The sequence below is a fragment of the Rhinolophus sinicus genome, chromosome 14 (assembly GCF_057876585.1).
Source record: "Rhinolophus sinicus isolate RSI-liver-muscle chromosome 14, RSI-T2T, whole genome shotgun sequence".
Classification (NCBI taxonomy): Eukaryota; Metazoa; Chordata; class Mammalia; order Chiroptera; family Rhinolophidae; genus Rhinolophus; species Rhinolophus sinicus.
In genome coordinates, this window is record NC_142514.1 from 40,083,156 (window position 1) to 40,106,862 (window position 23,707).

The following is a 23,707-nucleotide window of genomic DNA, read 5'->3' on the forward strand; positions in this document are numbered from 1 at the left end:
AAAAATGTGGATGTTTACTGGAAATAGCTAGTCTTTTCAATGTTGGCTACTAATTTGCAAAGTTCTAATACCACTCTATAGGCCAAACAAAACACATCTGCAGGCTGGGTTCAGCCCATGGACTGCAAGGTTGTAACCTTCACCCCGTGCAGATGTGGGAGTTGGGCAGGCCTGGTTATTAAGACAAAAAAAATATGAAATGATTTCTATTATCTTGGATTTACAAGCATAACATTTATTTTAATGTTCCCCTGTTAATCATAGACTTGAACATTTTAAAGTTGGAACGAATCTCAGAGATTATGTGGTTGAATTCTATTGTTATACGAAAGAAGAATCTGTGATTCATAGAGAAGTAACTCGGCTTTTAACTAAATGTATTCCATTGAAATGAATAAAAAATCAGATTCTCAGAAATGGAAGGAGTTATACTGGTCCCAGAGTCCAAAGTTTCTCATTCTCGACACTACTGACATTTTGATTGAGGTAATTATTTGTGGTGGCGAGCAGTTCTGTGCATGGTAAGATATTTAGCAGCATCTCTGGCCTCTACCCACAAGATGCCAGTAGCACCCCCCAACACACACAGTCATGTGGGGCAAAATGGAGGCAAAAATGCATCCAGATATTGCCAAAGGGACCCGGGGAACAGATTCACCACTGCCCTTGAAAATCACCACCATGCTCCAACCCTTTTGTCTTACAGATGAAGAAACTAAGACTAAGAAAATTTAAGAGTTTTGCGAAGGTTATGTGGGGAGTTATTTGGCATGGCTGGTACAAGATTCAGATATCATAATTCCCAGTGGAGTGATCTCTCCATCAAAACGTGCAGATCTGAACCATAACATTGTCAGTAAAAGAGCTAAAACTGAAGATTTAAATTAAGAGGCAACACGGCATAATGGCGCGGAGCATAGCTTCTAAGACTAACCGCTCTGGGCTTCATTCTTAGCTCTTCTACTTACTAATTTTGGGACCTTGACCAAATTAACCTCTCTCAGTGTTTCTTTCCTCATTTGAAAAATGGGTGGTTCTAAAAAATAAACTTTATTTTTTAAAAATGGATGGCAAAATGCATACAGTGCTTACCATGTAATAGGGATTCAGTGAATGGAAGTTATTAGGTTGGTGCAAAAGTAATTGCGGTTTTTGCAATTATTTTTAACCTTTTAAACCTCAATTACTTTTGCACCAACCTAATGTTATTATTGTTGTTGTTAATTATTAACTGGACTTGGGATGGACAAGCAGCCCCCAAACCAAATCTGGTCTGCCTGTTTTTATACAGACTGTGAGATAAGAATGATTTTTACAAAACAAAACAAATGAATAAACCAGATAGAAACAAACTCATAGATACAGAGAACAAATTGATGGTTGCTAAATGGGAGGGGGGTGGGGAGAAGGGTGAATAAGGTGAAGGGATTAAGAAGTGCAAATTGCCAGTTATAAAAACTGTCATGCAAATGTCAAGTACAGCTTAGGGAATATACTCAATAATATTCTAATAATTATGTATGATGTCAGATGGGTACTAGACTTATCGGGGTGATCACTTTGTAACTTATAGAAATGTCTAATCACTATGTCGTACATAGTGAAACTAATATAATATTGTATACCAACTGTAATTGAAAAATTAAAACAAATTTTAAAGAAATAATTTTTATATTTTTAAATGATAAAAAAAATACTGTTTTGCAATCCATGAAAATCCTGTGAAATCAAATGTCACTGTTCATAAATAAAGTTTTATTGGAACAGAGCCATGCTTATGCATTTGCATATTGTCTGCTATACATATATGGCTGCTTTCACACAACAACAGCAAAGTTGAGGAGTCACAACATAAATCATGTGGCTGGCAAAGCCTAAAATATTTACTGCCCTTTATAGAAAAAGATTGCCAATCTCTTAACTAGAACTTTGATCTCCAGGGAGAAAACAGGCAGCTATAATTTGCACATAGCCCCCCGGTGTGCAGTTCTGTGATATTTAACTCTGCTCACTCAAGACATTTCTAGTATTTTCAGAAATAGTCATCCAAGGGACACGAAAAGCTTTACTTTTTATAGATGTACTCTCTTGAATAAATCTTATTGTAGAGGGTACTTGGAAGTGTTTTCAAAATCTGGAATATTTATAAAACGAAAGGAAATAGTTTGCTAAGTGTTAAGCCAACTGCATATTTTAAGTGTTGCATGATTTGGACAGGACAATAAAGAGGGATATCCGGTAATCCAGTAAAAAGGAAAAATAGATAAGAACTACCTGCCAAGACTAAAATTTAAGAGATGTTGTTATGTCACCTTTTATTTTTTATTTATTTATTTATTTATTTGTGGTAATACTTTGAGTATCTTGCTTGTGATTTAATCTGACTATGGGCCAAGAGTTTAAAAGTCAGGATACCTGTTTACAGCCCTAGCCTTGCCACCAACTAGATTTGTGGTCTCCAGAATTCTTTTTCAACTCAATACAATACATATATTGATTGTTTAATATGTGCCAGATGCTGTGCTGGGCATCAGAAGTGCAAAGATAAATCAGACATGGTCTTTGCCCTAAAAGATTTTACTGAGGGTCTGGTTAAGTCATTGAACTACTTTGATGGTCAGTCTTCCCGTCGGAAAGGATAGGGCACTGAACTAAAAACTTCATCTGCTCTAGAAACTTTTATTGAGATTCTTCGTCTTGCCACGTCCTCCATTAGATAACAAGAAATGAAAATAGGACTGCATCACTATAAGCATTCAATTATAAAGTATGCCTAGTTGCTGCCCTTTGAAGTAGTTCACAGGTAATTAGAATACAATATACTAAATGCAAAGTGGATATATGAAGCATGTGACAGGAACTCACTCATTTTTCCTAAATGAAAAAAGACAGCCTTCCCAGGACAGGGAACAACAACAATACTGTAAGTCTTAAATGATGAGTTTACTGACAACGTGGTATACTGGAAGCTCTCATCAATGAGAAGGGATAAGCCCGACCAAAACAAATTTAGGAGCTGGGCAAGAGGACTGTGGCCAACTGAGTCAGCCACTCCCCTGTGAGAGCTGGCAATTCAAACCCAAGTCCATGGGCAAGTCTCAGTCTAATCAAGTTCAAGATCAGGGAGAATCTGATACAAAGAAATGAGGCAAGCATGTCATTCAGGCTTCAGAGAGTTTACTGTTCTTGGTGTCACATCTAAACTAAAGAGATTCATTCCGAAGGAGATGATGGAAGTCAGGCACAAAGTTCCCTAGGGGCAGGGGGTGATGAGTACCAGGATGGACTCAGGCCAACAGCCAACTGCCCAGTGTTTATGGTTTCACTGTGGACCAGTAGGACAGAAATAAACACCCAGGCTCAGAATCAAGAGACAGCAACACCATGCTGACGGTCGTCTGGAGTAAGGGACGCACATGTAAAGCTACATATTATTCCCAGACTTCATGGATATGTGTCAGGGGAGCTTTATATGGCTTCTCAGTCCTGGGGCATCATGATCTTGCTACTGTGGGCACCATGGCAGGAAGCTCAGTCACCAATGGGGCAGGCAGGGTTGGTCGCACAGACAGAGAAGGATGAGAGGGGCTTTGTAAATGGAAGTACAACATGCAGAAAAGCACGAAGATGCACTTCTAACTCTCCAACAATCCAAACTCTCCCTTTCTTCCCCTCCAAGTTACCATCTGCAAATATATCTGCAATGACAATGAGAGAGGCCCACCACGACTCTCCATTTAATGAGTCCTGAGTAATTTGGCAAGTGATATAGGATTCATACACATTGTTTAATGTTCTGATTAAACGTAATTAAATTCCAAACTTTCAATCCCATTGCACAAGGCCCAGGATAGAGCCAGACCTGCCTTCCTCAGGAAGTATCCCTCGGCATTAAGATCCTTGAGGTCTCTCCCACAATTTGGAATGCCTCTGCCTGACTTGATGACCGCATCTTCCCCCTGCTTCTTATTACAACATCACTCTACTCTCTCTTCCATTTCCAAGAGTCCCCTCTAAAGGCCTGTCCCACTACAGCTGATTCAGAGAGCACCTGGCCGCAGCTAGTTATAGACCCCCTGCTCCCACCCCATCATTTCTCATGGGACCCAAATCTCACTAAGTTCCCCGGTGTGCTGCGCCAAAGCTTTCCTCTCTATGCACCCCCACCCCCACGCCCAGCCTCAAATCCACTCGTAGGCCACAGTGCACTTGGGGGAAATTCAATCCATATGTTTCCTTTTCTTCCTACAGAACGCATCCAGCCATTGTTTAAAGAGGGAGGCAACAGCCAAGAAGAGCCATGTGAGGCCTCTCTTGGCCTTCCAATCTTTCATTAGAGAAGGGAAAGAAGGGCTTTGCCAAGAGCAAACCTGAAACATTCCTTTGGGTTTGGTTCAAAGCCTGCAAGTCACGTTTCCACAGAAATATGTCCCTAGAACCGATGATGCAAGGCACTATTCAAGGGGTCGCTTAGACGTGAAGAGATGGTAACAGCTACCACCACCACTGACCTGGCTCTGAGCAGGTGTGAAGCAAATCAGTTTGAAAGACAAGGGACTGGGTGGGACTCAAGAAGACCTGAGGAGGGGAGAATCCTGACCTACTGTTTTACATTATTACCTTCCGCAGCTGACATACACCTTTTGTGAGAGTATAAACTCTCCCTAATTTCAAGCACGGCTTACCACAGAATCAAAGATTTTAGAGTTTAAAGGGAACTGAGATATCTTTTAAGTGTCTCAATCATCTCATTTTAAAATGAGAGAAAATTTAGGCTCAGAGAGGGCAAGGGACTTGTCCAAGGTCAAAGAGCTTATCTGTTTCATGAAGAAACCAGGCCGTCTGATTCTAAGTTCAGAGCTTTGGATTTAGTGCCTCATGCCCTGAGCTCACACAGATACTAAGCGCCCAGTATAGATGAGATACATTTCCATGCTTTAACCTTCCTGGCTTACTCTGCACAAATCCTTTTGTCCAGTTTTCTTTATTCATTTTATCTATTTTTCTTGGGTGTTTGTTTGTGTGGTGTTTTTCAGAGGCAGTGGAAATTCTTTGAGCTCACAAGCTAGAGACTTCAAGGCTGCAGTAGAAACTCCTCTAGGCTTCCTAACAGATCTCTAAGTGGGCTCGCCTTAAATAATTTTGAAGACAGGAAGCTCATTTCTGTGAGAGAGCTTTTTAACAACTAGAGTTGGCCCCGTCCATCTTTGGGCAACTCTAGTTGTTAAAAAGCTCTTTCTCACGTTAAGCGGCAGTTTGCCTCTCTGTCATTTCCCACACAAGCCAGTTAGCTTACTGGGATATCCCAAAGTTGCCTCCAACAGAAGCCAAATAGGGATGTTCCATGGTTCCTGTGGAGTGAACGCCGCCCTCTGCCTGTGTAAGAGTCGTTACCGCGGTCACCTCTGGGGCTTCTCCCTTGCCCGTAATCCCATCAGGGAGGATACTTTTTTTTTCATTTTTTTAATTAAGATATAATTGACATAAAATATTGCATTGGTTTCAGGTATACAACATAATGATTCACTATATGCATATATTATGAAATGATCAGCACAATACGTCTAGTTAACAGCTACCACCACAAAGAGTTATAATTTCTTTTCTTATGTTAAGAACTTTTAAGATCTACTCTCCTAACAACTTTAACATATAAAATACAGGATTGGTAACTATAGTTACCATGCTGTACATTACATCTCCATGACTCGTTTGTTTTATAACTGGAAGTTTGTACATTTTGACGACCTTCACCCATTTTGCCCACCTCCCACTCCCACCTCTAGTAAACACCAATCTGTTCTATCTATGATCTCAGTGTTTTTGCCCGTTTGCTTGTTTGGCGGGGGGCAGGGGGCGGGGGGTGGTTTAGATTCCACATATAAGTGAGATCATATGGTAGTCTTCTTTCTCTGACTTATTTCATTTAGTATAACGCCTTCAAGTTCCAACCATGTAGCAGCAAATGGCTGGATTTCCTTCTTTTTATGGCTGAATAATATTCCATTCTCTACATATTTTTTCTTTACCCATTCATGTATTAATGGACACTTAAGTTGTTTCCATGTCTTGCCTATTATGAATAATGCTATAACAAACATGGAGGTACATATATATTTTCAAGTTAGTGTTTTCATTTCCTTCAAATAAATCCCCAGAAGTGGAATTACTGAATCATATGGTAGTTCTATTTTTAATATTTTTGATTGAATTTTTTAATAAACATTGTGGTAGTTGAAGACCCAAGATTCTGCTAACTAAAATACAACTGGATCTGAAGTGTACTATATCATGCTGGGATTCTAGAAAACGCTAATAAAAATTATAGCAAAAATTTATGATATCAATATAATAATTCATTAAATAAAAATTTAAAAATCAAGGTCCTTGTGGGTTGTTTTAAAATTTGCTTAAGACAGAGTCATTCAGCACCTTCTTACATTTCAATTGCTCTTCTAGAGGGCTAGGGATCTCACAAGAACCACCAGTCCTCTCCTTGTGGAAGTCCTTTCTAACCAGCTTTAAACCTCCAGGGCTCTAAGGAAGAATTGGAGACAAGGAAGGCCATTGCTGAAAGTGGCAGATAACAAAGATTTTTTTAAAAGGGGGGGGGCAGGGGGCAGTTGAGAGCCAGAGCGCTGAGTGGAGGGGAGGTTAGAGGTTTAGAAAGTAGGTAGGAGATGGAAGTAAGGGGAAAGGTAGAAGCTGGAGTCCATGGACCCTCCAGATAATACTGGTTATAGAGAAAGAACATGGACTTCAGAGTCAAGCAATGAAGGTCCAAATCCCAAACTCTACGCCATCAGTTAGAGAAGTTGTTTAACCTCAGCCATTGGCCATTCCAAACCACGTTGCCAAAATGAGGATAATCGCACATACTCCCAAGGATAAAATGAGATCACAACAAATTTAAAGTGTCTGACACACATTGACCAACAAACATAAAATTCCCATTCTGCACATGTAAGATAACCCTGGAAGCAGACCAACTGCTGTGAAATTCTCTAGTCTCGTCTGACACCTGAAGGACCTCTTCCTCTTGACGAACCTCAAAATAAAAATCCCAAGGGCTCAAGCTCCAGTTCCCCTGTTAGGAAAGGACATAGCCCTTCCCCCTCCCAACTGGTGAGCCTGGTTTCATTGTTCCTACACACACCTTGCTTTGGGCAAAAGTGAAACAAGCCAAGATATCAAGATGTTCTTTGGGTGAGATTGGGAGGACCGCAGTCTCCCAGCGTGCTCGTCTGTTTGCACAGCTGCAGTCAATTAGGTGAAACCGTAATTGTTTTATACTTTTGCTCAACGCTTAATCCTGGAGAAAGAAGAATGTATTTTTGGTTTTCCTTTTTCATCTTTCAGTATTTTTGTTTTGTTTTTATTTCTCATCAAAATATTTAGATAGTATTTGTGTAAGGGGAGGCAATCATAATGAAAAAGATCATCAAACAGTGCTTGCAGTCACATTTACAAAAGCCTTCACCTCAGAAATGCTTCATTTACCCAGAAAGCAGGCAGCAGAGGGCATGGGAAAGCCTGTTTCTATGGTCAGGGAAGTGATTCATGCCACTCAGCTAGAGAGTCCCTTTTCCAAATCGCTCCATATGTAAGGTACAGCATAATAAATCACGTCAACAAGCAAACAGGAGGTACCATATGCCTTCCAGGTGTGAACCCATGCTAAGGCCTGGAGGTGCCAAAATGAATAGAAGATGAGCCTCAGGGCCAGGATTAGGGTGAGGCGAGTGAGACACTTGCCTCAAAAGCAAAATTTAAGGAATGATGGTGCCAAAAAGCTCAGTTATTAAGATAAAAAATGTTGCAAGGCAATCTTTGAAAACAATCAAAATTAATGCAAGAACTCATGATGCACAAAATATCAAAACTTTGGTATGATTTTACTTTTGATTATTAGTTAAACATGCAGTTAGACTTTAAGAAAGCCACAGGTGGAGCAAAACATAAGAATATTTACCTTACGAATAAAAAAAAAAGCAAGCTGAGCAATGAACCTAGAAAACAGAAGATGGAGAACATAGCAAGAAAAAAATACATAGTAAGGAAAAACCACATGGGAAAAAACAATTATGAAAACAACCATAAATGTTTTGAATCTCCCATTTAAAGAATGAGGCTGATACTAACTTCTAAAATAAAATCCCTTGATTTGAAATTTCGGAATAAGATTGAGAGTCAAAAAATATTCATTTCCTTTGACCCAAAAATTATACTTTAGGGACTCATAAATGCAACTGAAATATGGAATAAACATCATTTGTCACAAAAAGAAATTAAAAGAACTCTCAGTAGAATATTAGACAGTCATTAAAAATAATGGTCATGAAGAGCAAGCAATGTTAAAAAAAATGATTGGACAACTGAATGAAATGGAAAAAAGCAGAAAGCATAAATACATGCATATCACAGAAACAACTACATACAAATTGAGTAGGAAACAAAAACTGAAGGTACACACACTAAAATTATAATAGTGATTTTATTTGGGTAGTAGAAATCTGAGTTTATTTTCCTCCTACTCTCTCTCCTTTCCTCCCTTCCTTCCTTTCTTCTTTCCTTCCTTCCTTCCTTCCTTCCTTCCTTCCTTCCTTCCTTCCTTCCTTCCTTCCTTCCTTCCTTCCTATTTTTTAGGAATTGTATAGTGTATTTTGTACTGTATATTACATTGCATCATTCAGGGTTAAAGCAGGAAATGGATGGTATACTCAAGGAGATAACTGAAGAGTATTTAATTACAGCACTGCTCTCAGAGATGTGTGCAGGGTTAAGGGAAGCAAAGGAGATGATAAAATACCTGATGTCTAGGAACAGCTGGGAGATGTTACTGTTCCTCGGTCAGAAGAAAACAGAGGAGGGAGCAGTATCTGGAACCAGAGAGAACTGTGGCTATAGGAGAAAGCTGCCCCATAGGAAGAACAGCCACTACAAAACTGTAGTATGGGATGGAAATAAATATGCTAATCCTGCTCTGCTCCCTCCTTCTTCTGCTAGTGTCTTCCACTGGCTGAACTCAGGTTCAGATGCTATGGGAAACTAGATGCAGCAGTCTGCTGAGGTCAGCCTTGTGGGGCACAGAGCAGGTAAGGAGAAGGCTGAAAAGTGGATCTGGTGGGAAAAAGAGAATATGCTCCACAAGACTGTTGCACCATTTCATTTCTAAAATGGGAAAATGCATAAATTAAGAAGCTTATTGCATTTGAAACTTACTTTTCTCATCCATCAAATGCAGATAAAAAATATTCCTACCTCATGAGGTTATTGGGGAATCTTGAAAATCAGCAATGTCTGTTAACTTGTTTTGTCAATATTATTATATCATTATTAGATACATGTTCATGGTGATGATGGTGGTGGAGCTGGTGGTGATAGCAGTGGCCATGGTGATGATGATAACAATAATGGGGACAGCGATGATGGTGCATGAATAATGGTGGCAGTTGTGGTGTTGGAGATGGTGGTGGTGATAGCGGCAGCAAACATGATGGTGGTGGCTGTGTCATTTGTTCATTATCCTCTTACATGAACTGTGGTTTTCATATGTTATCAAATGCTATCTTTAAAGGACATATGACTCTATTCACAAGTAAGTAGTGGCATTAAACACGTATCTTCTATGTGATCAGGGATAATCAGATGGTAATATATGGATCCTTCAGGGTCCATCTCTGTGACACTTCTTTAATCCATAGGAAATTTTAACTCAATCTAGAGTACATTCTTTGAGAAACTACTATGTAGTTTTTCAGAAAGGAAGTTTCTACCTTTGTAGTCTTAACAACCTGAGAGCAAGGACAGGAGGCAAACATACAATACTATAAACACAGCATTCTAGGCTATGAATACCTTCTTTCCAATGCCTAGCAGAGTGACTAGCTCATAGGAATCTTGAAAAATATTTTTTATTCCATTTATTATGGCAGTCCAAACTAAAGTGATGATGTAGAGAAAATGATATTGAGCACTTAACTATTCTACTTCACATGTTTCAATCAGTAAATCTTCTCAACAGTCTTATGAAATAGATACTAACATTATACCCATTTTACAGATTTGGCAATCGAGGCATAGATTAAGCAAATAGTTCTGTGTTGCACAGCTAGCAAGTGAATAACTTGGGATGCAAACCCTAAAATCCTAGTACTAAAGCATGGACTTTATCCCTATGTACTCAGAGAAGGTAGAGGAGGTTGAGTTAGAACTGAGCCTAGAGGAATGGGTAATGTACAGGAAAACCTTACGGAAGGCCATTCAAGGTAAAAACTATAGCATTCAGCAAAGACCCAGAGGGAAAACATAGAAGTAGTTTGTATTCAACTACTAGTAGTCTCAGAGATAACCTTCAGGAAGATAATCTGGAACTCAAGTCATAGGTGGCTTGCATGGACTCATGCTTATCACAAAGAAATAAATAGAAAACAAGTTGTAATAAATTATCCCAGATTCTTTAGACCAACAAAGGATGTTTTGTTTGTCTTCAGAGGGAGCTCTCTCATGGGTTACTTGCAAAAGTGAGCAGAGAATGGCAGGGATAGGGAGGGCACATCTTTCTAAATTTGATGCAGTTTTTGCCATAAGCCTAACCAGCACAGCAGCATCCGGGCAAGAAGTAGGAATGAGCTCAGTGACAGCTCCGTCCTATACATAGATGACAAGGTTCAGCGTCTTCCACTGAAGGGGGAAAGGGGGGGCTGCAACAGGAAGCAAGGAAGGTCCAAGAGGGAAGCAACATCTCAAGCCCACTAAGGAACCCGGTAGGAAACCAGACCGTGGCTAGCTCTCACAGGAGAGCAGAGCTAGCCTCCAGCATAGGGCAACTTGGGGACGTTTCTCTCCAGTTTCCTGTTTCCCAGCTGTGTTTTATTGGCTCAGCCCACCTGCTGCAACTCTGCCCTGTCCTCCAGCACCTAAAGACACAGCAGCACCTCTGATTGTTTCTGCTACATTAACTGGCTGGCAAATGTGAAAACTCATTCTGCCTCAAGACAGGAAGATGAATGAGTTACAGGAACATAATTTGAAACTCTCCTCAAAATAAAAACTATAATGTCAGGGTGGTCAGAAACACAAAAGAAAAAAAGTTTTTCATATATGTATGTATATATGCATGCAGGGAAATGCATGAGAAGAAAACACTCTGTATGTGTTTTCATTTGGCTAGGTTCTTTTCAAATAAAAATGTTGTTTGTGAAATACTCTGAGTGAGAGTTTCTTTTCTGGCACCGAGTTGGCTGTGCTTGGGCTCCCTTCTCAGAACACCAGGGCACTTCAAACCCAGGACAGGATGTTAAATGTGGTTATCTGCAGAAAGCCTGCTGCCAGACTGGACCGGGCATGTGGTTTGAATTCCTCCCCACTTTCCCTGGCTGTTTCATCCATCTTCTTTGACAGCCGTCCCAGGGACTCTGCTCTAGTTCAGCTGAGTCACTTCACTTTTTGCTTGCCTCAGTTTCCTCATTATGAAATGGGGCTAAAATGGCTTGCTGAACAGCCTTCACCAAAGTGAAGGGACCCATCCCCACTTGGGGTCTGAGAAGCAGGTGAGTGCACGAATGGGTCACTTACAGGTAGATACATGGCAGGAGGTGGGACATTTTCAGAGGGGTGCTTCTCATAAATGGGGTACTTAGCACCTTCCAAAGGCTGTTTGGTGAGGGGAAGGTAGGACTTGAGGGAAATTTACAATGAGTGGAAATTAAAAAACAAAAAAAAACAAAAATACATATTTGAGTTACCTTCACTAGGAAGAAACACACTGAGTTAAAATAAGGGGCCCATTCCATAGTACTGGCGTGATGGTCACATTTGAAGAATTCAGTTTTTATAATTAACTCATTTATTTAAATTTTTATAAGTATTTATTAAATGCCCACTGTACTCTCAGGCATTACTAACTTAGTACTGGATATGTAATAGTGAATTGTACACCTGAAATCTATGTACCTTTACTAACATTTGTCACCCCAATATACTTTAATTAAAAAAAAAAAAAAAAGAAAAAACAAATGGGTACATCCCTTCTCAAACAGGTCTTGTATTCCAACAGAGGAGACAGACATTAGGCAATTACATACATACCCACATACATGCAAGTTCTGATCAATGCTATGAAGAAAAGGAACAGAAACTTCTGAGGAAGATGCCAGCGGCTCAGGAAAGCCCACTCTGGGGAAGCAACATATAAGCTATGACCTGACGCATGAGCAGGAGCTAGCTTGGTGAAGAGTGACAGGAAGAGCATTCTAGGCACAGGGAACAGCATGACGTAGAAAAGCACTTGGCAACGAAGGGGCCAAGCTGTTGGGAAAGCAGAGAACAAGGGCACAAGATGGGGCTGCAGAGGTAGGAAGGAGCCAGATCACGCGGGGTCCTACATGACATTAAGGTCGCTGGGCAGTGGAAATTTACTGGACAGTTTTTAGCAGGGGAACAACATGAGCTGTGAGACAAGTTAGGACGCTGTCGCCAAATCCTGAAGAGACACAAGGTTGCTAAGACTAGCGCCTGCAGTGCAGCTGAGAGGAGTTCCGAGGCCCCAAATTATTTAGGGGTAAAATGTGCAGGTTAGTAACTCATTGGATGTGGAATGAAAACGTAGAGACGGTGGCCAGAAAAGCTTCTAAAGTTCCAGGTTGAGCAACTGGATGGGCAGAAGTGCTATCTCTGTGCCGGGGCTGCTGTTTGGAGGCGCTCACCACCTAATGCGCGGAAAGAACTTTATTTGCAATGTGACTGCTTCAGTGCCATTCTCCAGGGATACTAACGTCTTAAAGAAGCAGAAAGGAAGGAGCCTATAAATCTGGATGGAATTAGAGAAAAGGAATCACAGAAGGGGTGTCACTGGAGTTGGCTCCTGGAAGATTAGGAGCATTTAACAGATTGAAATGGAAGAAGATCTTCTACGAAGAGGAACAGCATTTTGTAAATTATAAGTAATAACGCAAATCTTACAAAACGTTTGGGAGGATTAAATAAAGTAATTTACGTGGAATTGCCAGTTTTGCACATGTATATCTCATTCTTCACCAGAGGAAAGGAGAATAAATCGCATACTGCCTTCCCTGCCTCTTCCTAACACACACGAGTTACGTACATGAAATGATCAACATTTGTGGCCCTGCGGGGCTAGTTACTGAAGGCTGAATGAAAGAAATTCACTTGTAAGGCTAGCTGTTTTTATGTTTCACCTTTTTAATTACATTCTTTTAAGTTTTAAAGTTTATTTTGAAAATTCTCATTCTCTCCATTCGTCTCCGTACGTCCCTCAGCAGGTAGCACAGGACGTGGCACAAGGAGGGGCTCAACAAATGTTAACTCAGCAGCATGACTCAGGAGAGCATTTATGGCACGCCTACTGTGTACTGGAGACTATGTAGGTCTGAGGGCACAGAGACAGTTAAAGCAAAGGTCCTCAAGCAAGTCACAGACATAAATCTAAAGGAATAAAAGCATGCACACATACATACAATATGATACATGTGTCCAGAGAAATGTACACATAGTCTCTCTCCTGCCCCCCAAAATTCAGGAGTTAACAGAATACAGCCAAATCAAAATATTTTTCAATCCGTAAGCATTTGCAGACTCGAAATCTCCAAAGCAGAAACTCGAGGGTACAAAGCAGACTAAAGTACAGTCAGTGGAATTCCTTGAAGTTGCCCATAAATATTCACCAAGCCTCTCCCCAGTCCTATACCTACTCATAAATCCTCTTGCTTCTTTTCAAGAATTTTTACATTTGATCAACGATGCAGGGTGATGTTTAAACCAGGCCATTTGGAATATTCGATTTTCATGCACAGTTTTAAGATTTTAATTTCCACTCTGCGAGCCGGCTCGGATTTTCCCTGTCCTAAAATAAATCAGGATTTCCAAGACATGAAAGCAGGCTCCAAGCACAGAAGGGCTTTCTGAATGTTCAGCCTGGTTGCATAGCTCAGTCAAGTCATACTTACAAACAACTTACCTCTCACCTCATCTCACTCCTGGGGGGATAGCCTGGAAAACTGGCAGCTAATGTGGTGAGAGAAAAATACCCAGCACTCAAGATCAATCTGTCAAAAAGAGGCAAGAGCCATTCATCAAAGGAGAGAGGGACAAACTCAAAGATGTTTTGAAACATTTACCCAACCAATCTGAAACTAATTGGCCCTCTACTTAATCTCCTGCCTTCCATGTCAGGCCAGTTGCCACAGAGCTATAAAGGGATGGCTAGCTCTTAGCAGTAGAATCGATGATGTATACAGGATATTGCTACTATATCACAGAATCAGAACACGTTAGGGCTGAAGGGGTTTTTGGAGTTCACTTAGCCTGGTTTGGGGAGGTAGCACCTAGGAGAGAAGGAAGAGCTCTGGACTTGGGTCAGACCAGGACAGGGTTCTAGTCTCCACTCTTGTTATTTGTAAGCTATGTGATTTTAGGAAAGTCACTTCAACCTATCTGAAAACTATGTTCCTCATATGTCCAAAGGGGAAAATGTCACAAGGATGCGATGAGAGTATGATAATATAAACACATGCCCCTTGGATATGACACTGAACATATAAATGGGTGACAAATCATTGGTATTGCCAAGAACCTAAAGAAGGCTACATAATGTAATCAATAGTAGAGTCGACTTAACTGAAACTTCACATAACGAACCTGATAGAATCAACAGCTTCCATTCATTTTGTAAAAGATGGAGCCATGCCCATGGCACAGAGGGTGCCCAGTGCTGGTGGACAGGTCTAGAACATGCTTACCTCCCACCAGGCCAGTGAGAGACTCATCAAAAGCCAGCTATACTTGTTCCTATACTCCTTATTCTAGTCGTATTTCTGAAAGTATAAAACTTAATTATCATATAAACCAATAAAATATGAATTTTTATAGAGGGATTTGTTGTGTCTATGAAAATACAGATATTAACTATGTAGCAACTCTTTCAGGAAACTCGGTAAAAGACACTAGTGTCAACTTAGTGGTGAAAAAGACCACTGTAAAAGACTAGAAGAAAATTATAAAAATCTAGGAAGCCTAGACATCTAAATGTCTTCCAAATGTCTTTTATAGCTTGCTGCACTTTAAAGGAACTGAAAATTATAGCGTTTATGAGTACAATCATTCAACAGAGTCAGCTGGAAGCTCTAATCAGTGGATCCATGGGCAACGCAAGGGCCTTAGCCCTACCTTGAAAGACTGTTAGATGAATCTTACATTAATACGATCTATTTCCTAACTAAATCCAATAACTAACCAACTGGCAGTCCTAATGGACTTGTACGTAATTATGTGTTGTCATTTATACACCTATCTGCTGATCTATGGGAGCACTGAATATAAATCACGTTTCAGGTGAGCTCCTTGCCATTGAAGAACCTGGAATCTAGTTAGACACTCGTAAAATGTGACATACTTCGGGTTTAATTACTGACATATGATTTAACTTAAAATCAACCTCCAAGTATAATTGTACTGAAGAGAAGATTTTTCAAAATAGTTGTAAGCATTATTATTTCTATTTGCAACTACCGTGAACTACCTGGTTTGGTTGTATCATCAACATTTCCTTATTATCTATTCACCTTCAATGCTTGGGACAGAGTAGGTTCTCAGTTGGTAAGAGTAATTGGTATGAAAGAAGAGAAACATGCCCAGGGCTTTGAAGGTGGGATTAAATAAGAGGGGTAAATCCAGGTGGCATGAAGAGATTGAACAAAGGCCTAGAGTGGGAATGAGTCCTGGATTCGTTTGTTCTCGTAACATTTGTTAAGCACCTTTTGTGGCCTCATAACCTCTCTATCTGTGTGCCAAATCAGACCAGCAGGCTTCTTTAGCCCAAGCACTGGGGATTTTAAAATTTCAACCAGTTGCATTATTTATATATCAGTAGATTTCATGAACAGATTAGCAGTTTCTCCTAAAATATCAGAAGGTCCAGCAACACCAGGATTCCCACAAGAAACCAATCATCAGGTTCTTTCCTATATAGCGACTCTTCGCTCTAGAGGAGACATGACGTCTCCAATATGTCATGATCACCATTGCTCCCTGGTGGGCTCCACTCATGTCCATGCCTCTGTGCCCCCTTGGCAGTTAACATTTTGATCCCTTACTATGTGCCTCATACTGGGGTGAAGCTGGGTCCCTGCCCTAAAGGGGCTGCAAAACAATAGGGAGTGACCCAGGTCACAGGTAATACAAACCTCAGCAAAGAAGTGGCAATGGGAAAGGAAACAGAAATATATGCATTCTGGACAAACTCATGGGCATCAGTAAAAGATCATGTCTAGGGAAAGGAGAGGTAGAATTTAAAGTAATTTCAGGGATTATAGCTCAAAACACCAAGAGAAAGGTGACTAAAACGGGATAATTGGGGAAGAAAGCAGAAAAAGAAGGAGAGAAGAAGAAAGGAAAGAGGGTAGGAAGCAGGAAGGGAGAAAAAAGTATTTAAGTGGTTACAAAACATTTTCATATAAGCTGGTTTTAGGGGAAAGACTGGGATTAATTTTGGACATACTAAATTTTGGAGATAGCGCAGTTTCCAGGGATGGTGTCTAATGGGCAACAGAGAAGAAAACAGGAAACTCATATCTTCAACAATCTTTCATAATAAAACAACAAAATCTAATTTGTACTGAACCTGTGCTCTCTGCCAGTTATTAGGTTGGTGCAAAGATAACTTTAGTTTTTGCAATTATTTTTAACCTTTTAAACCGCGATTACGTTTGCACCAACCTAACACTATACTAAAGACTTCCTGTGTATGAGCAATGTTTGTAACCTTCCCAACAATTATAGGAGATAGCAATAGTAATAAAAACAATAAATAATAATAGCTAATAAAGAGTACGGAGTCGCTGAGCCAGACACTGCTCTAAAAGCTTCACCTATAGTAACTCATTTGAGTTTTACAGCATCCTTATGAGATAGGTATTTTGTAATTGTCTGCCTCTTACAGGGGAAAAAGATAAAATCAAGAGGAATGAGGTAAGTTTCCCAAAATTATACTACTAGTAAATAACAGATTTCCTACCCGGTCTGCCTGAATCTGTAGTTTAAGCATTGAGCCATTACAGTCTACTGACACTCTGGGCCAGGAAAAGTATTTGGCACTGATGACTCAAACAATAAAATAAGACAGGCAGTCTCTACCCTCAAGGAACTCACAGTCTAATGGGAGAAGCAGACATGTGCTCAAATACTCAAGTACTTGAGGCTAATACTCAAGCACCCTCAGAGACGCCTGAGTACTAGTGAGTAGTAGGGTGCTATGAAAGCACAATGGCAGGGGAGTGAGCCTGTGGGGTGGGGGCGGAGAGAAGGGCAAGAGCTTCACAAAATCACAGCACAAGGAAGCTGGTTCTGAAAAGATAGATACAAATACGCCAGGCAGGGAAGAGAGGGGGAAAAATGTAAAAAGGCATGGAAGTGTGGAAGTTTAAACTTTCTTTGGGGAACATCAAGACATCCTAGACTTCTGGGAATTTGTAAAGTTGGAAGAGGGAGGAGGAAGATGAAAGTGTAAGAGCAGACAGAGCTAGACTGAAGGCCTTCAGTGCTATGCTAAGCAACGCAGGAATATAGAGAGCCAATACTTCTTGTAAACACGGTCATGCAAAAAAGTGTGGTTTTGTTGTGTCAGAATGGGGAGAAATTGAAAGAGTAACATGCTCAGATCTGTATCTGAACTATGTCCCTCTGGTAACAAGGTGGACACTGGATTGTAATGGGGCTAGACAATTTGAGAGGGTGCATTTAGGAGATGGTGGCAATAGCTCAGGTAAAAAAAAAAAAAAAAAAAAAAAAAAAAGATGAGTACTTGAACCAAGAAGGTAGAGAAAAAGGACAGATTACAGTAATTTCAGAATTCTAAGATTAACAGATTATGCAGACATGTTTTTGCAAAGTGAACATATCTTCCAGCTTTATATTCATCATTTAAAAGATAATGTGGTGGGATATCATCCACAAATTCAGTTCCTTTTGGCTATGCTGAATAACTCGTTGTACTCAGTTGAAAGGAAAGTTGCTATTTTTGCTTCTTTATATTTGTATCCACGATCCACCTCTTTCCATAAAAGATTTGAGTTGCCTGGAAAATCACTAAATGAAATGCAGCATCTGACCAGTGGGCTCTTACTAAAAGAACTGATCTGGCAGCATAAATCAGCCTCTCCTGTCAAATGAGACAAGTTTGAAGATATCAAGAAACATCCTCTATGTCATCTCAAGACTGTGACTGTCCCTTCCTTTGTCTGGAGAAACAAATGGGGAGAAAGCGTCCGGTTTGCTCTACTGATAAACTGAGCATTTCTCTGGGAAAAGAAGGAAATACTGACACCAGCAATGAGTTTCAAACAGAGCTGACACACCCTTTCCTGGAGAGACTCAAAATTATATAAGAGGACCTGTAAATAAATCAAAACTTTAAACAAAGCAAAACCTTTTAATCTTAGAACAGATGAACTCTAAGGAAGGTGAAGCTCTCAAAATATATGTATATATATATATATTTTTAATATATATTATAAAACAACTCACATTTGTGCATTAAGCATTTTTGCCTTCCTAATCTCTGAGCATTATAACAATCTGAGAAAGAGACCTGGAAATAATTATTATCTCCTTTTCACAGACAAGAAAACCTGAAGGTCAGAACTTTAAAGTGACTTCCTGAAAGTTGCACAACTTCAGTTACTAGTGACAGAATGAGGTGGAAACATCAATTTTATTACTACTAATTTTTAAGGAAAATGGATTATGATAAAAATAGTAGGAGCTAATTATTAGAGTGGTTACTATGTGTCAGATACTATGCTATATACATCATATGCATTACCTCATTTAATTCTCAAACCACCTTATGATAAAGGCAGTATCACTGTTCCCATTCTACAGATGAGGAAACTGAGGCTAGAGATGGTAGTTAGATGAAGGTCACATATAATTATTGGTGGACCTGGCATTCAAGCCCACGCGTTCTTTGTCAAATCTAGCTCTTAACCAAATAAATACCTACTTAAGTCTTACCTGTGCTAGCTATTAAAGTTTGCATTTCTTGGGGCCTGTGTTAAATAAAAGTTGGGAGGTGGGGCTGGAGGAGGAGGGGTTGCACGTGTGCCTATGTTCCTGTGTGTGTATGGCTTGGTTCAGTATCTTGTACTTTGTAGGCCACCAATAACTATTAGTTTTCCCTCTTTCAATCACAATATATTGTCACTAGTTATTTTTATGACAGAAATAACCATGTTATTTAATCTCACATCACAAAATGGCAGCACTTGTACTGACAGTGGGGAAAAAAAAAAACCCCAGAGGTTAGATCTTAAGCTCATCTTATCGTCATAACGTACTACTGCTCTTAAAGGTTTCTCCCTGGGTTCTTATGGTAGAATTAAAATCTCCTTTTGAGAAGGAAACAGAAACTACACTTGTTCAAAAAAATTAATTATCTTGCCAACAAACGCCCATTTGTTATGGAATTCCCAAGAAACCTAAGCATATTAAATCTGAGTTACTTAGTAATGTTATAGTTTAAATAAGTAAAATCTTGTTAATCAAAGACGGGTCCCAGATAATTATCCTCCAAACACTGCAGTCTTTAGAACTCTGAAACTGAGGCACTTCAGTTTGAAACTATGCCATATTTGAAAGTCAGCTCTCTAGTCTTGTTTTCCAACCCTTTCAGGTAAAAGTGCCCCTTTTCGAACATAAAAGAATTTCTGGATCTACCCCCTGCCATAGTAAGAAAAATAGTGTTATTAGTTTATGTTAATTTTTACATGCAGTTATAAAAGTAGCTGTGTATTCTTTAATGCCTAAATTAATTTGTATTTTAATAATCATTGGAGTATGTACACTTATGTAAAAAAATTCAAATACTTTGAGATGCTAGACATATTTTCAGCACACAAATTATTGTGCGTGTATGGATTTATGGGTCCCTCAAAAAAAAATCTATAGCATCTCACAGTAACCCACAGGGTAAAAACCAATGTTCTAAAATAGTAGGACTAGAAGGAATATTTAAGATCATATAAAACAGTATCTAATAAATGCATCCCAACTTTAATCTTTTGAATGCTAGGTGTGTTATCTGTTTGAACACACTCAGAGACCCAGGAGTGGAACAAGTTGCGGGGGGCAGGATGTGTGTGTGGCCAAAGAGACAGAGTTGTGCTAAGTATCTCAACCAGTTGGTCTGTCCTACTGCAGAGATATTAAGAAATTCTTTAGAAGGACCTTAAATCTCTCATGTCCCCTCTATCAATCAGGGTCTTGTCAGGAATATCAAATCCACACTAGTGATTTCAAAGAGGGGATGTGGCTGTTCGGGGTAAGGGTAACGCAGGTACTTGGTTCCAAAAACATTTGAAGGCAAAGGAAGCCTACAGGGTAAATATCCTCAGAGATTAGTAATTCAAGAAGTTGCTACCACCCATAGAGCTGAAGGCACTTTTAAAAGGAAGGAGGTAGTATCAGCAGTGCCTAGGAGTGTACTCGCTGCCTGCTCTGCGGCTGCTGAGTGAGACAAAGCTACTGCTTCTGCGTCGACAGTCACGACTGCCCCACCGGCTGACACCCTGAAGCCCATGACCCCGCACTCATTAGCCACCGCCCACCAGCTCCACTGCTGCTAGGTGGACGGAAGGCAGCTGCAGCACAGAGACACACATTTCTGCCAGAGACAACACGAAAAGCAGAAACAGAAGGGCAATGACCTTACCCCCTCCCCATCTCCTTTCTCCATTTCTAACCCTGCTTTACAATTTAATACCTCCCACTGGTTAAATAGACAAGAAAGCCTCCATCAAGGGAGTTTGGGCAGTATAGTCTGCAGGTGTAGCCCGCTGTGATACAGACCTGAGCATGGAAAGAACGGAAGGCAGCAGACAGCAAAAGGCAAACTGAACAGCTTAACTCAATCCTTTAGCTGCACAGATGCACTCTCACCTTTCAGCCCTTTTTAACATGGATCAATAACAGACGATGATTCTACATAATATGAAGAAACGCTTTCCAAACAAAGATTCTCTCATCTTTTTCAAAAACGAGGAGGCATAAAGCCCCATCAACTGCCATATCCATAAGTGAATTCCATCTAGAAATTCTGTAACCTTAAAACTGAAAAGAAAAGCAACTGCCATCAATACTCCTTATATCAAATATTAGGAGTAACAGAAAGGGAAGAAAAAGAATTGGTCTCTCTCTATATATTAATATATACATAAAATACAAGAAGAACATAAGTACAGTGGCTCTGATCTTTGTTTCGGTAACAGGTCATTTATCCTATACTTGATCTTTATCACTGTTCCCTTGCTGTGGGCCAGCACTCTAATGGAAAGACCCAGAACTTACCTGTTGTTATTTCTCCTCACTGTTAGCCCTCCTCACTCTTGGTGCAGCACCTTACACAAAGCCCTGAAAAATGAGAGGAAATGATGAACGCGATCCTAAATTTAGATCAGTGTGACTTTGACATTCAATGAATGTACAAAATTATGAAATATGTTAGTAATCACAGCTTATTTTCTTTTTAAGTGTGGATATATTTTACCACTTACATTTGCAATACTCATCAATATGGTTCTGATTAATGCTACCATCATATTTGCTTTCTATTTGTCCACCTGTTTTTTGGTGTCTTTTATCCCCTTTTCCTGATTTCTTTTGGATTAATTGCTTAATTTCTAATGTTACATTTTATCTGTCCTATTGACTTATTATCAAAAGCTTTTTTGTTTTATTTAGTAGCTAATTAGAATTTAAAGTGTGCATCTTTAACACTGTCCACCTTCAAATTATATTAAACTACATCATACATAAAGTAAGAAGCTTATAAGAACACATTTCCATTTCTCCCTCTCCCTTACTTTGTGATACTCATCATATATTTTATCTCTGTATATATTATAAACTTCACAATACACTATTATTATTTTTTATTTTAAAGTATCAGTGTTCTCTTAAAGATAACTTTTTATTGAGAAGAAACTTATCTTATATTCACTATTTCTAATGCTGTTTCACTTTGGAGATCCCAGTTTCCATCTGATGTCATTTGCCTTCAGAGTGACGAACTTCCTCTAACATTTCTCATTATGGAGGCCTGAAGATGACGTATTCTGTGATCTTTTGCTTGTTTGAAAATGTCTTTATTTTGCCTTTCAATTTTGCATGTTGCCCCCTTTCTCCATTAGAGCCCTTAGCATTTTAATCGTAGTTATTTTTAAATTCCCAATTTAATTATTCCAAAATCTCTGCCATATCTGAGTCTGGTTCTGATGTTTGCTTCTTCTCTTCAGATTTTTTTTTTTCCTTTTTGTGTCTCTTCTAATTTTTTGTTAATAGCCCGACATGATGTATCAAGTAAAAGGAAATGAAGTAAATAGGTCTCTAGTATGAGGTTTAATGTTTATCTGGCCAGGAGTTAGTCTATGTTTACTGTTTACTGTAGCTTTAGGTGTCAGAAGCTAAAATTTCATCTGATGTCTAATTTCTGTCTCCTCTGCTGTTTTGGATTTCCTTAGAGACTCTTTCTTAAATAGGGTCTGTGGCTTGCAATTCCTTTAGCTGTAACCATCTGTTATTACTGTGTTTCCCCCAAAATAAGACCTAGCCGGACAAGCAGCTCTAATGCATCTTTTGGAGCAAAAATTAATATAAGACCTGGTCTTATTTTACTATAATATAAGACTGGGTATAATATAATATAATATAATATAATATAATATAATATAATATAACACTGGATCTTATAATAATTTTTGCTCCAAAAGACGCATTAGAGCTGATTGTCCGGCTAGGTCTTATTTTCAGAGAAACAGGATATACAGTAGCCTAGTTGACGTGGTAGTAAGTGGTAGAGGGTCCAGGACCAGGCTTCTGTTCCTGGGCTGTATCTCCCAGGCACTGTGACTCTTTGTATTCATACCTGTCTCTTCAATTTCAGAGTTGTGTCTTGCCCTACAATCTCAAATCTTTTATTAACCTAGAAAGAGTTGTTGATTTTCAGTTCGTTCGGCTTTTTTTCTTGTTGTGAAACAAAAGTGAGAACTTCCAAGGTTTTTACATGTCACACCAAAAACTGGAAGTCTCTTGGCGTTCCATTTATGAGGGATATTTTTTCTGGATATAGAAATTTAGTTTGACAATATTTTTATTTTAGGGCAGTAAAGATGTTGTTCCATTGTCTTCTGTCTTGCATTGTTTCTGATGATGTCTTGCATTGTTTCTGTTACTTTCTCTCATGGAGCACATGTCCATGTTGCCCAATGTCTGAAAACAGATGAATCGCGTATATTGCTCAGTTTTTCCAGTTGCTTGTGGTCAGTGAGAAAGTCTATTACCAGTTACCAACTATAGATTCTTTTAGGATTTTACTATAACAGTGTTTTTTCTATTTTTTAATATTTTGTATGTAATGTGTCGTTTACTCTGGCTGCTTTTAAGATTTTTTTTCCTTATTGCCAGTTTTCAGCAATTTGGCTACAATGGATTTTTCCTTTTTGGTGTCTTTTTTCTTTTTTTGTGTGTTTATCCAGATTGGCAAAATTTTAGCAATTCTTTAAACAATTTTTCTGCCACCACCTACCACCCCATTTTGGGTCTTTAATTACATAACTATTAAATTATCTTATATTTTCTCAAGTTTATTGAGGATCTGTTTATTTTCTATTTTCTTATGCTTCTTTTTTCTCTATGT

General features: G+C 39.3%; 1 long non-coding RNA gene across 1 annotated transcript in view; it reads right to left on the reverse strand.

Moving 5' to 3' along the window:
* Window positions 1-21,360: 21,360 nt before the first annotated feature.
* LOC109453222 (uncharacterized) overlaps window positions 21,361-23,707 on the reverse strand; it is a 136,989-nt gene continuing 134,642 nt past the window's right edge. The window contains exon 4 of the long non-coding RNA XR_012497733.2: window positions 21,361-21,423. This is a non-coding gene — a long non-coding RNA (uncharacterized LOC109453222). The remainder of the gene's footprint in view (window positions 21,424-23,707) is intronic.